The sequence below is a fragment of the Dama dama genome, chromosome 33, assembly GCF_033118175.1.
Source record: "Dama dama isolate Ldn47 chromosome 33, ASM3311817v1, whole genome shotgun sequence".
Taxonomy (NCBI): domain Eukaryota; kingdom Metazoa; phylum Chordata; class Mammalia; order Artiodactyla; family Cervidae; genus Dama; species Dama dama.
In genome coordinates, this window is record NC_083713.1 from 9,911,784 (window position 1) to 9,924,763 (window position 12,980).

General features: G+C 39.4%; 1 protein-coding gene across 11 annotated transcripts in view; it reads left to right on the forward strand.

Moving 5' to 3' along the window:
* The window catches only part of HIBCH (3-hydroxyisobutyryl-CoA hydrolase), a 107,460-nt gene that overhangs the window by 46,671 nt on the left and 47,809 nt on the right, over positions 1-12,980 (forward strand). The window lies entirely within an intron of this gene.

The window sequence follows — 12,980 nt, forward strand, 5'->3', positions numbered from 1 at the left end:
AACCAGGATTGAACCTGTGCCTCCTACATTGGAAGCATGGAATGTTAACCATTGGACCCCAGGGAAGCCCCAAAATACAAATTCTTGAGGTCTACCCCCCGAGTCAAACTCCAAGGGTGGAGCCCAGCAGTATGTGTCTTTATAAACCATCTAAGTGATTCTGAGTCATGTTAAGTGGGAACTAGTACCCAAGCCATCTATTTAGTGACTTAACTTCCCTCCTTCTAGCTTCCCAGGTGGTGCTAGTGTTTAAAGAATCTGCCTGCCAATGCAGGAGACACAAGAGATGTGGGTTTGATCCCTGGGTCAGGAAGATTCCCTGCAGTAGGAAATGGCAACCCTCTCCAGTTGCCTGGAAAATTCCATGGACAGAGGAGCCTGGCAGGCTATGGTCCATGAGGCAACAAAGAGTCAGTCATGACTGAGCGACTTAGCACAAACAACTGCATTCCTATTTCTGCCTTATAATTCTAGAATGGTTCTAGTTTTATACTGTCCTTGGGAAAATTGAGAAAATAGGTCATTTGTAGTGATCTGTGGTTCAGATGAGGAACCCCTCAAAGGGACTGAGAATCCCCAGGGAATCTGACTTTGAAGGACAGCAGGATTTGATGACAGAACTTCCACAGGACTAGGGAAACAAAGGCTCTTTGAAGGCAAAAACAAAATCTTGTGCCCACCAGGACCCAGGGGAAAGGAGCAGTGACTCCACAAGGGACTGAGCCAGACCTGCCTGTCACTGTTGAGGGCCTGCTTCAGAGGCATGGGTTGGAAGTGGCCTGCTGCAGGGACGGGGCACTGGCAGCCACAGTCCTGGGTGGCATGTGTTGGCCCAAGTCCTTTTTGAGGTCACCAGTAGCCCTGCCATGGAGCCTGTAGACTCTAGGACTGTATTGCCTCAGGCCAAACAACTAACAGGGAGGGAGCACAGCCCAATTCCTCAGCAGGTGATTGGATTAAAGATTTACTGAGCATGGCCCTGCCCACCAGAGCAAGACCCAGTTTTCCCCACAGCCAGTTCCTCCCAACAGGAAGCTGGCACAAGCCTCTTATTCTCATCTATCAGAGGGCAGGACAGAAGAAGCAAGAGCTATAATCCCATAGTCTCAAGAATAAAAACCACAATCACAGAAAACTAACCAAAATGAGCACATACATCACAACCGTGTGTAACTCAGTGAAGCTATAAGCCATGCTATGCACTCAAGACGGATGGGTCATGGTGAAGAGTTCTGACAAAATGTGGTCCACTGAAGAAATGACTGGCAAACTGCTTCAGTATTCTTCTTGAGAACCCAATGAGCAGTATGAAGAGACAAAAAGATACGACACTGAAAGGTGAACCCCCCAGATCAGTAGGTGTCCAATATGCTGCTGGGGAGGAGCACAGAAATAGCTCCAGAAAGAATGAAGAGGCTGAGCCAAAGCAGGTACGATGCCCAGTTGTGGATGTGTCTAGTGGTGAAAGTCAAGTCTGATGCTCTAAAGAACAATATTGCATAGGAACCTGGAATGTTAGGTCCATGAATCAAGGTAAATTGGATGTGGTCAAGCAGGAGATGGCAAGAGTGAACATCAACATCCAAACATGGGGGATCGGAGTGCAAAAGTAGAAAGTCAGAAGATACCTGGAGTAACAGGCAAGTTTGGCCTTGGAGTACAAAATGAAGCAGGGCAAAGGCTGACAGAGTTTTGCTAAGAGATTGCACTGGTCATAGCAAACATCCTCTTACAAAAACACAAGAGACAACTCTACACGTAGATGTCAGCAGGTGGTCAATACAGAAATCAGATTTATTATATTCTTTGCAGCCAAGATGGAGAAGCTCTATACAGTCAGCGAAAACAAGACTGGGAGCTGATTGTGGCTCAGCTCATGAGCTTTTTATCACAAAATTCAAGCTTAAATTGAAGATGGTAGGGAAAACCACTAGACGATTCAGGTATGACCTAAATCAAATCCGTTATAATTATACAGTGTAGGGGACAGATAGATTCAGGGGATTAAATCTGGTAAACAGAGTGCCTGAAGAACTACGGACGAAGGTTCATAGCATTGTACAAGAAGTGGTGATCAAAACCATCCCCAGGAAAAAAAGAAATGCAGGAAGGCAAAGTGGTTGTCTGAGGAGGACTTACAAATAGCTGAGAAGAGAAGTGAGACAAAGGAGAAAGGGAAAGGTACACCCAACTGAATGCAGAGTTCCAGAGAATAACAAGAAGAGATAAGAAAGGAACAATGAGAAGAAATAAAGGAAAACAATAGAATGAAAAAGACTAGAGATCTCTTCAACAAAATTGGAGATACCAAAGGAACGTTTCATGCAAAAGATGAGCATGACGAAGGACTGAAATGGCAAGGAAATGGCAAGGACCTAACAGAAGCAGAAGAGACTAAGAAGAGGTGGCAAAAATACACAGAAGAACTGTACGAAAGGGTCTTAATGACCTGGATAACCACAGTGATCTGGTCCCTCACTTAAAGCCAGATATCCTGGAGTGTGAAATCAAGTGCGCCTTAGGAAGCATTACTACAAACAAAGCTAGAGGAGATGATGGAATTCCAGCTGAGCTCTTTGAAATCTTAAACGATGATGCTGTTAAAGTGCTGTACCAAATATTCCAGCAAATTTGGAAAACTCAGCAGTGGTCACAGGACTGGAAAAGGTCAGTTTTCAGTCCAGTCCCAAAGAATGTTCAAACTACTGTACAAATGGACTCACTTCACATGCTAGCAAGGAGATGCTCAAAATCCTTCAAGCTCGGCTTCAATAGTACGTGAACCAAGAACATCCACATGTACAAACTGGATTTAGAAAAGGCAGAGGAACTAGAGATGAAATTGTCAACATCTACTGGATTATAGAAAAAGCAAGGGAATTCCAAAAAAACATCTACTTCTGCTTCACTGACTAAGCTAAAGCCTTTGACTGTGTGCTGCTGCTAAGTCACTTCAGTCGTGTCTGACGCTGTGTGACCCTGTAGACTGCAGCCCACCAGGCTCCCCCATCCCTGGGATTCTCCAGACAAGAACACTGGAGTGGGTTGCCATTTCCTTCTCCAATGCGCGAACGTGAAAAGTGAAAGTGAAGTCGCTCAGTCATGTCCGACTCTTAGTGACCCCATGGACTGCAGCCCACCAGACTCCTCCATCCATGGGATTTTCCAGGCAAGAGTACTGGAGTGGGGTGCCATTGCCTCCTCCGTTTGACTGTTTAGATCACAACAAATTGTGGAAAATTCTTCAAGAGATGGGAATACCAGACCATGTTACCTGTCTCTGAGAAGTCTGTATGCAGGTCAAGAAGCAACAGAACCAGATGTGGAATAACAGACTGGTTCAAAACTGGGAAAGGAGAAGGTCAAGGCTGTATATTGTCACCCTGCTTATTTAACTTATATGCAGAGTACATCGTGTGAAATGCTGGGCAGGATGAATCACAAGCTAGAATCAGATTGTGGGGAGAAATATCAATAACCTCAGATATGCAGATGATACCACCGTAATGGCAGAAGGTGAAGACGAAGTAAAGAGCCTCCTGATGAAGGTGAAAAATGAGAGTGAAAAAACTTGCTTAAAACTCAACATTCAAAAAACAAAGATCATGACAACCAGTCCTATTACTTCATGGCAAATAGATGGGTGAAAAGTGGAAACAGTGACAGTTTTGATTTTCTTGGGCTCCAAAATCACTGCAGACCGTGACTGCAGCCATAAAATTAAAAAAATGCTTGCTCCTTGGAAGAGAAGGTATAACAAGCCTAGACAGCATATTAAAAAGCAGAGATATCACTTTGCCAACAAAGGTCTATATAGTCAAAGTTATGGTTTTTCCAGTAGTCATATGTAGAGGTGAGAGCTGGACCATAAAGAAGGCCAAGTGCCCAAGAACTGATGCTTTCAAACTGGTGCTGGAGAAGTTTCTTGAAAATTCTTTGGATAGCAAGGAGATCAAACTAGTCAATCCTAAAGGAAATCAACTCTGAATATTCATTGGAAGGACTGATGCTGAAGCTCCAATGCTTAGGCTACCTGATGTGAAGAGCCCACTCACAGGAAAAGACCCTGATGCTGGGAAAGACTGAAGACAGGAGGATAAGGTGATGACAGAGGATGAGATGGCTGGATGGCATTACCAACTCAGTGGACATGAGTTTTGAGCAAACTCTGGGAGATGGTGAAGGACAAGGAAGCCTGGCGTGCTGCTATCCTTGGGTTCACAATGAGTTGGACATAACTTAGCAGCTGAACAACAGCAACATGTTGTCAGTCCTGCCCCTTTAAAACAAACTAACAAAACCATGTCTTTTCTTCCATTTGGTCTGCCAACTACAGTGCCCCATATGTATTCTACATATAATTCATCCTTAAAGACTGAAGTTCTACCCTATCTTTTTAAAGTCTTAAATACCACTATGGTTTGATGTGATTTCTTTCTTCATTGACTTGGTGCATTCAAACTTTACTGCAAATATGGCATTTATTCTTGTTGTCAGTTATTATGAAATGTGCTTAAGTATGTTAGATGGTTTATAAAGGCAACAACTACTTTTTAACATTTCCATAGCAACTAGTGAATACACAGTAAATATTTAACAAATTATTTATTGAAAATTCTACTTTAGATAGTAAACATCTTGTAGCCTTTGAAAGAGTAAAATCTACAGACTGGACATGAAGCAGTTCTTCTTAAAATGGGATTTTGTATGTATCTTGGTTTTGAAAGCTAACTGTTATATTTTTTCACATTTCAAATAATGTCAGATTATTTAATCTTTGATTTTGGTTGAAAATAATAATACACACAGAGCTAAAATCACGCCAAGGAAATAAAGTAGATATGAAAAGTTGCATTAAAAGGGCATTATGTTATTCTTAACATGGCAGTGTTCTCAAAATAAAATTACATAAGAAGACCTCCAGCCAGGTCACACTTTGGACCTTTCCTGTAACTCTGACTTGTGGGGGTCTTTACACTGGCACTACATGGCTTACTAACATTAGACATCATGTTTGTATACCCTGAGAAATATGAAACTGAAATCCTTGCTCTGTGGTCCACTTTTTCCATCAGAGTTAGTGATAAAAGGTCATGGGCACCGTGCTGCCTGACTTGAATGGAGAACAAAACGCGTGTGCAGTGTTCTCAGTCTGTTGTTCTAGTCTCTACGTCTTTCTGAGGGTCTTTCTGGCTAGCTAACTCATGAGATGGAATCTGAAAGCTTGTTGAGGACTCTTGTTTTTCTGTTGTTCCTTCTGGCTATGCTTTTTCTTGAAAGCTAACTTTTCATGTCTCATTTACAAACATTGCTTAACCTAAGACTCAGTGAACTTTAACTTTTGAAAATGTAACCCCCTGGATCTGTGGCTCTCAACTTTGGCTGCTTTTTAGAATCACCTGAGAGACTTTCAGAAATCTCAGTGTCCTGGCTTTACTTACCTCCCAGAACCATTAATCAGATATTGGAGCAGGTCTGAGGCATTTTTAAAGCTCTCTGGTAATTCCAACGTGAAACATAAGGTAATGAACTGCTGATCTACTAGTGATTTCTAACTCGTAGTTCAGTGTTAGCTGTGGACTTTTCTCAAAATTCCCCAAAGACAGTGGTTCTTACAAGTGTCTGCTGTTGCTCTTTAGTTTCTCAGTGGTGTCTAACTCTTTTGCAACCCCATGGACTGTAGCCCATCGGGCTCCTCTGTCCATAGAATTTCCAGACAAGAATACTGGAGTGGATTGCCATTTCCTTCTCTAGGGGATCTTCTTGACCCATGGTTCGAACCCATGTCTCTTGCATTGGCAGGCAGATTCTTCTTCTTCTTCTTTTTTTATATTTATTTATTTTTGACTGGAGGATAATTGCTTTACAGTATTCTTTTGGTTTCTGCCATATATCAACATGAATCAGTCCTGGATATATATATCTCCTCCTCCTTGAACCTCTTGCCCATGTTCTGCCCCATCCACCCCCCCACCCAGGTTGTCACAGAGCACCAGATTTGAGCTCCCTGCGTCATATAGCAGTTTCCACTGACTATCTAATTTTACATATGGCAGTGTGTATGTTTCAGTGCTACTCTTTCAGATCATCCCACCCCCTCCTTCCCCTTCCGTGTCCACAGGTTTGTTCTCTATGTCTGTGTCTCTATTTCTGCCCTGCACACAGGTTCATCAATACCATCTTTCTAGATTTGCATTCCTACCAACAATATAAGAGTGTTCCTCTTCCTCCTCACCCTCTCCAGCGTTTACTGTTGGTTTTTTGACGATGGCTATTCTGACTTTGTGAGGTGATACCTTATTGTAGTTTGATTTGCATTTCTCTAATAATGAGCGATGTTGAGCATCTTTTCATGAGTTTATTAGCCATCTGTATGTCTTCTTTGGAGAAATGTCTGTTTAGGTCTTCTGGCAGGTGGATTCTTTACCACTTGAATCAAAATCCAAGGACCTGTTAAAAGGTAGATTTCCTATTCCGAATTCCAGTTTAGTCAGTTTGAAGGGTGGCCTAAGAATTTGCATTTCTAGAAGTCCCGGATGCTGCTGCTGCTGGCGGCGGTGAGCACACCTCACTTTTGGAACTGCTGCCTTAAAGTGTTGAGAGCATATAGTTTTTATGCAAAAGGCCTTTTTGTTTTCAGAATTTTTAGTAGAATTTTAGTATTATATGTAGTTGTTTTATGGATATGTTTTAAATCCTAATACAAAGTGTGAGAATAAGATAGGGCAAATGTAGCTTAGAAAAAAGATAGCCAAATAGTTTTGTCTCTGTCTTTATCTTGATTCTGATCAATAAATTGTTTCCTATAAGAATGAATTATAAGAAAACTTGAACAGTCCAAAAGATGGCACAGTAGAGCTTGATTTTTATTTTTTCTTTTTACTATAGATTTTATTTCAATAAGGAAAATGACAGTTTTACAGTCTCTTAATGTTTACCATGAAGAGTAGAGGGGATGCATTATGTAGAGGGGATGACTATATCCTATTACATTTCAGCTTTCAGAAATTCAAATTTTTATTTGATATTTTGATATGCTGTAAAATAAAATGTTTCTGAGTGGTTTTCCACTTGGTTAATCAAAACTATCTAAGATTATCTTTACAATGTTTCTGAAATATACCAAACTATTCTGATAGCAATTTGAAAGAATAATTTATTCTGTTTCCAGGAAGAAAGAATTTTAAGTTCCTTTACCTTTTATTTTAAACATCTAAAGTCATATTTTCTTAAGTTAATATATAACAGGAAGGCAAACTTGCTTTAAAATTAAAATTAATTTTAAGTATATATAGAAGAGAAAAAAACCCGTTTTTATTTTGTATATGTAGTACTAACCCCATTTCCTTCCCAGCTGAATTGAATTTAAAGAACTTTTGATTCTTTCCTTTCTTTGTCCCTCCCTCTCTCCCTTCCTCCCTTTTCTCTTTCCACCAATGCATTTTACCCTGGAAACAAAATTAGTTCCCCTAACTCAAAATATGTATACAATATGGTATTGCTTTTGTGTTTCTCAAAGTGTCCTGAAGATGCTGCCAGCAAAAGGGTTTGTGATCAATATAAATGGAAAATTAAGGTTTCAAGGCATACTTTAGAAGGGGTGTATTCTAATGAATAGAGAAGAAGTAGGAACTGGATTGAAAGCGCTGAGCATATACAATCTCTGAAAGACTTTTTGGCCCACAAACCAGATGCACAGAAAACTGACTAGTGCTCAGTTAGATGGGACCTGCTGAATCAGATTAAGTTTAGCCACTGATTAATGTCACTGAGACATGTTCTTGTGAAAAGAATTAATAGTCTCACAGATTGAATTAGCTTGATGTACTGCAAAGGTCTGTAAGACGTAAGACATCTTTGTTCTGTTTTATTTATTTTTTCTTGCATTGCTTTTTTAAAAAATAGATTTATTTATTTTAATTGGAGGTTAATTACTTTACAATATTGTAGTGGTTTTTGCCATACATTGACATGAGTCAGCCACGGGTGTACATGTGTCCCCCATCCTGCACCCCCCTCCCACCTCCCTCCCCATTCCATCCCTCAGGGTCATCCCAGTGCACCAGCCCCGAGCACCCTGTCTCATGCATCGAACCTGGACTGGCGGTCCATTTCACATATGATAATATACATGATTCAATGCCATTCTCCCAAACCATCCCACCCTCGCCCTCTCCCACAGAGTCCAAAAGACTGGTTTTAAAGGATACTTTGTTTTGCTGCTGTTAGTGACGATTTGAATAGATGACATTTTAAGAAACCATTTTTTATTATAATGAAATGCTAGATTTTTCATACAACGGCATTTAGTTACTTAATAGAATCTGAGCAGTTATGAAAGAAGAGATGGAATAGTTTCATTAACTATGTTTTTTGTTTCTTATCTGTTTTTGGTTGCTCTGGGTCTTCGTTGGCTTTGTGCGGCTTCTCTAGTTGTGGTGAATGAGGGCTGCTCTTCATTGCAGCGCACGGGCCTCCCATTGTGGTGGCTTCCCTTGTTGAGCAAGGTTCTAGGCGCGCGGGCTTCAGGAGCTGTGGCACACGGGCTCGGTAGCTGTGGCTGCAGAGCTCCTTCTAGAGTGCTGGCTCAGTAGTTGTGGTGCTCAGGCTTAGCTGTGACGTGTGAAGCCTTTCTAGACCAGGCACTGAGCCTGTGTCCCCTGCGTTGGCAGGTAGGCAGATTCTAACCCACTGTGCCACCAGGAAAGTCTTTTTTTTTGTTTTTAATTTTTTAATTTATTTCAATTGGAGGCTAATTACTTCACAATATTGTGGTGGTTTTTGCCATACATTGACATGAATCGGCCACAGGTGTACATGTGTCCCTGTCCCAAACCTCCCTCCCCCTCCCATCCCTCTGGGTTGTCCCAGTGCACCAGTTTTGAGTGCTGTTTCATGCATCAAACCTGGACTGGTGATCTGTTTCATATATGATAATATACATGTTTCAATGCTATTCTGTCAAATCATCCCACCCTCGCCCTCTCCCACAGAGTCTAAAAGTCTGTTCTTTATATCTGTGTCTCTTTTACTCTCATATATAGGGTCATTGTTATCTTTCTAAATTCCATATATATGTGTTAATATTACTATATTGTTGTTTTTTCTTCTGACTTACTTCACTCTGTATAATAGGCTCCAGTTTCATCCACCTCATTAGAACTGATTCAAATGCATTCTTTTTAATGGCTGAGTAATATTCCATTGTGTATACGTACCACAGCTTTCTTATCCATTTGTCTGTCATTGGATATCTAGGTTGCTTCCATGTCCTGGCTATTGTAAACAGTGGTGCGATGAACATTGGGGTACATGTGTCTCTTTCAATTCTGGTTTCCTCAGTGTGTATGCCCAGCAGTGGGATTGCTGAATCATATGGCAGTTCTATTTCCAGTTTTTTAAGGAATCTTCACACTGTTCTCCATAGTGGCTGTACTAGTTTGCATTCCCACCAACAGTGTAAGAGGGTTTCTTTTTCTCCATACTCTCTCCAGCATTTATTGTTTGAGAACTTTATTAAAAAGTTCTCAAAAGTTCTATTTCAAAAAGCTCTATCAAGCAGCCATTTTGACCGGCGTGAGATGTTACCTCATTGTGATTTTGATTTGCATTTCTCTGATAATAAGTGATGTTGAGCATCTTTTCATGTGTTTGTTAGCCATCTGTATGTCTTCTTTATTAACTATGTTAAAGAAGATTTTTAAAGAAGCTTTTAACTTTGGAAAACCTCTCCCCCCATGCCATTTAAATCTCTTAATTAAAAAACATTATTATAATACTCTTTAATGTGTGTACATTGTAGTATGATGAGAACAGTGAGACTTTCATGGACCATGCCAGTTTTAAATGAGAAGCCAGCCAAGAAGCTTTCTTTCTTTTTTTTTTTTGCCAAGAAGCTTTCAAAAGATCAGATATTATTAAGTCATTAATAATGACAGCCTGGAAAACATTCTAAATTTACATTTTAGCCATTTCAGTTGCTCATGCTTGAGACTTTCATTGTGAAGGCTCTCGTCCACCAACCAAAGAATGTTCTTTTTCATGCAATAAAGATAGAAAGGGCTATGCATAGAAAATTGATCGTGTATTTGCTCCTGTACACCATTCATTAGTGATGTTTTGTTTGAAGACTAATTGAGAGGCCTAGCCATGTTACAAAAAAAGAGTTTAGAATAACCAGCTTTCCTCCAGTGAAATAAAAATCATAATAATTCTTAAAACTAGAATGAGGTGTAATTGATAGGTAAATTACAACTAAAGTATGTAACTTGATGATATATAAATACATTGTGAAAGGAATATATTATGAAAGGATCCTCTGATCTTATTCATCTTATAACTTTTGTCTCTTTTGGTTGTGTCTTTTAAACAATGTCTTCATATTTTCCCCACCGCCGAGTCCTGGCAACCTCAATTCAAAGCTCTGAGTATATGAATCATACTTTTTGTTGTAGTTGTTCCACAAAATAAGTGATATTATCCAATATTTGTCTTTCTCCTCTGGCTTATTTCACTTATCATAACACCCTCCAGGTTCATCTGTATTATTGCAAATGGCAGGATTTCCTTTTTTAAGATCAAATGATATTCCATATTTTATATATATATGTAATTTATACTATATGTATATTACATAATTACTATATGTAATATGCTATATATTCATATTATATATATGTGTGAATACACACACACACACCACATTTTCTTTATCCATTTATCTATGGACAGGCACATAGGTTGTTTCATGTCTTGACTGTAGTGAATAATGCTGCAGTGAACCTGGGAGTACAGATAACTCTTCAAGACAATGACTTCATTTTCTTTAGATATATAGCCAGAAGTGGAATTTCTAGATAATATGGTTCAGTTCAGTTCAGTTCAGTTCAGTCGCTCAGTCGTGTCTGACTCTTTGCGACCCCATGAACCACAGCACGCCAGGCCTCTCTGTCCATCACCAACTCCCGGAGTCCACCCTGCTTTTAATTTCTTGAAGAACCTCCATACTAGGAGGCTGTACCATTTTTCATTCCCACCAACATAGGGGCTGTACCATTTTTCATTCCCACCAACAGTACAAGGGTTCCCTTTTCTCCACATACTTGCTAGCATTTATCATTTGTCTCTTTGATGATAGACATCCTAACAGATGTGAGGTGATACCTTATTGTAGTATTGACTTGCATTTCCTTGATATGTATTAACAGATGTTGAATACCTTTTCATGTACCTGTTGGCTATTTTATATACCTTCTTTGGAGTAATGTTCAGGTCTTGTGCCCACTTTTCAATTGGATTGTTTTTTTGCTATTGAGTTGTGTGAATTTTTTGTATACCGTTGTCCCTTTGTATCCACAGGGGATTGCTTCCAAGACAATGCCCCCTCCCCTCTGCTATGGATATTAAAATCTATGGATGCTCACTGATGCATAGGTGGTTCAATGGTAGAATTCTCGCTTGGCACATGGGAGGCTTGGGTTTGATTCCCAGCGCATGCAGCCTCAGTCCCCTTTGGGTTCCCTGATGGCTCAGATGGTAATGAATCTGCCTTCAGTGTAGGAGACCCAGTTTTGATCCCTGGGTTGGGAAGATCCCCTAGAGAAGGGAATAGAAATCCACTTCAGTATTCTTGTTTGGAGAATTCCATGGACAGAAGAGCCTGGTGGGCTACAGTCTGTGGGATCACAGAGAGTCACAACTGAGCGGCTAGTCCCTCACGTAAATGGCATAGTATTTGCATATAACCTATGCATATCTTCTCATAAACTTTAAATTATCTCTAGGTTACTTATGCCTAATATGATGTAAATGCTGTGTAAATACAATGTAAATAGTTGCTGTTGCACAGCAAAATTCAAATTTTGCTTTTTGAAATTTTTTCTTCCAAATATTTTAAGTTCAGCTGGTTGAATCTGCAGGTATGGAGAGTTAAGTGTATTCTGGATATTAACCCTTTATCAGTTACATGATATTTCTCCCATTTCAGATGGTAGATGATTTCAGGTTCTCCATTCTAGTCTTTAATCCATTTTGAGCTGATTTTTGTGTATGGTGTGAGGGATTTAGTTTCATTTTTTCCCATTCCAGTTTTCACAACACCATGTATTGAATAAATTGTCCTTTCCCCATTGTAGATTTTTGCTTTTTTGTTGAAAATTAATCAACCATATTGTGTGGCTTTATTAATATTTGTAGGCTCCCTTTCCTTTTTTTTTTTGTTTTGAGTGGGATTCCATTGATACCTGCATCTGTTTTTATGCCAATACCATAGTGTTTGGATGACTGTAGCTTTGTAATATGATTTGAAGTCAGAAAGTATCATCCTTCCAGCTTTTGTTTTTCTTTCTCAAGATTGCTTTGGCTGTTTGGGGTCTTTTTTGGTTTCATACAATTTTTAAGATTATTCTACTTCTGTGAAAAATGCCAATGGGATTTTAAGAGATTATGTTGAATCTGTAGCTGCTTTGGGTATATGGACATCTAAACAATGTTAATTCTTTCAATTCATGAGCACGGAATATCTTTCCATAATATGTGTCTTCTTCAATTTCCTTCATCAGTGTCTTATACAGCATATAAGCTGTATATATATGTATATATATGCTTGTGCATATACAGCTCTTTCACCTCCTTGGTTAAATTTATTCTTAGGTATGTTTTTGTTTATGCAGTTGTAAATGGGATTGTTTTTTAGTTTCTTTTTCTGAAAGTTATTTGTGTACAGAAACACAGCTGACTTTTGTGTATTGATTTTGTATTCTGCGACTTTATTGAATCTATTTACTAGTTTAAACAATTTTTTGGTGGCATCTTTAGGATTTCCTATATATAAGATCATGTCATCTTCAGAGATAGTTTTACTTCCTTTCTGCTTTAGATCCTTTTATTTCTTTTTCTTGACTAATTGCTTGGACTAGACTTTCTATGATGAATAAAAGTGGTGAGAGTGGGCATCCTTATTTTATTCCTGATCATTAGAG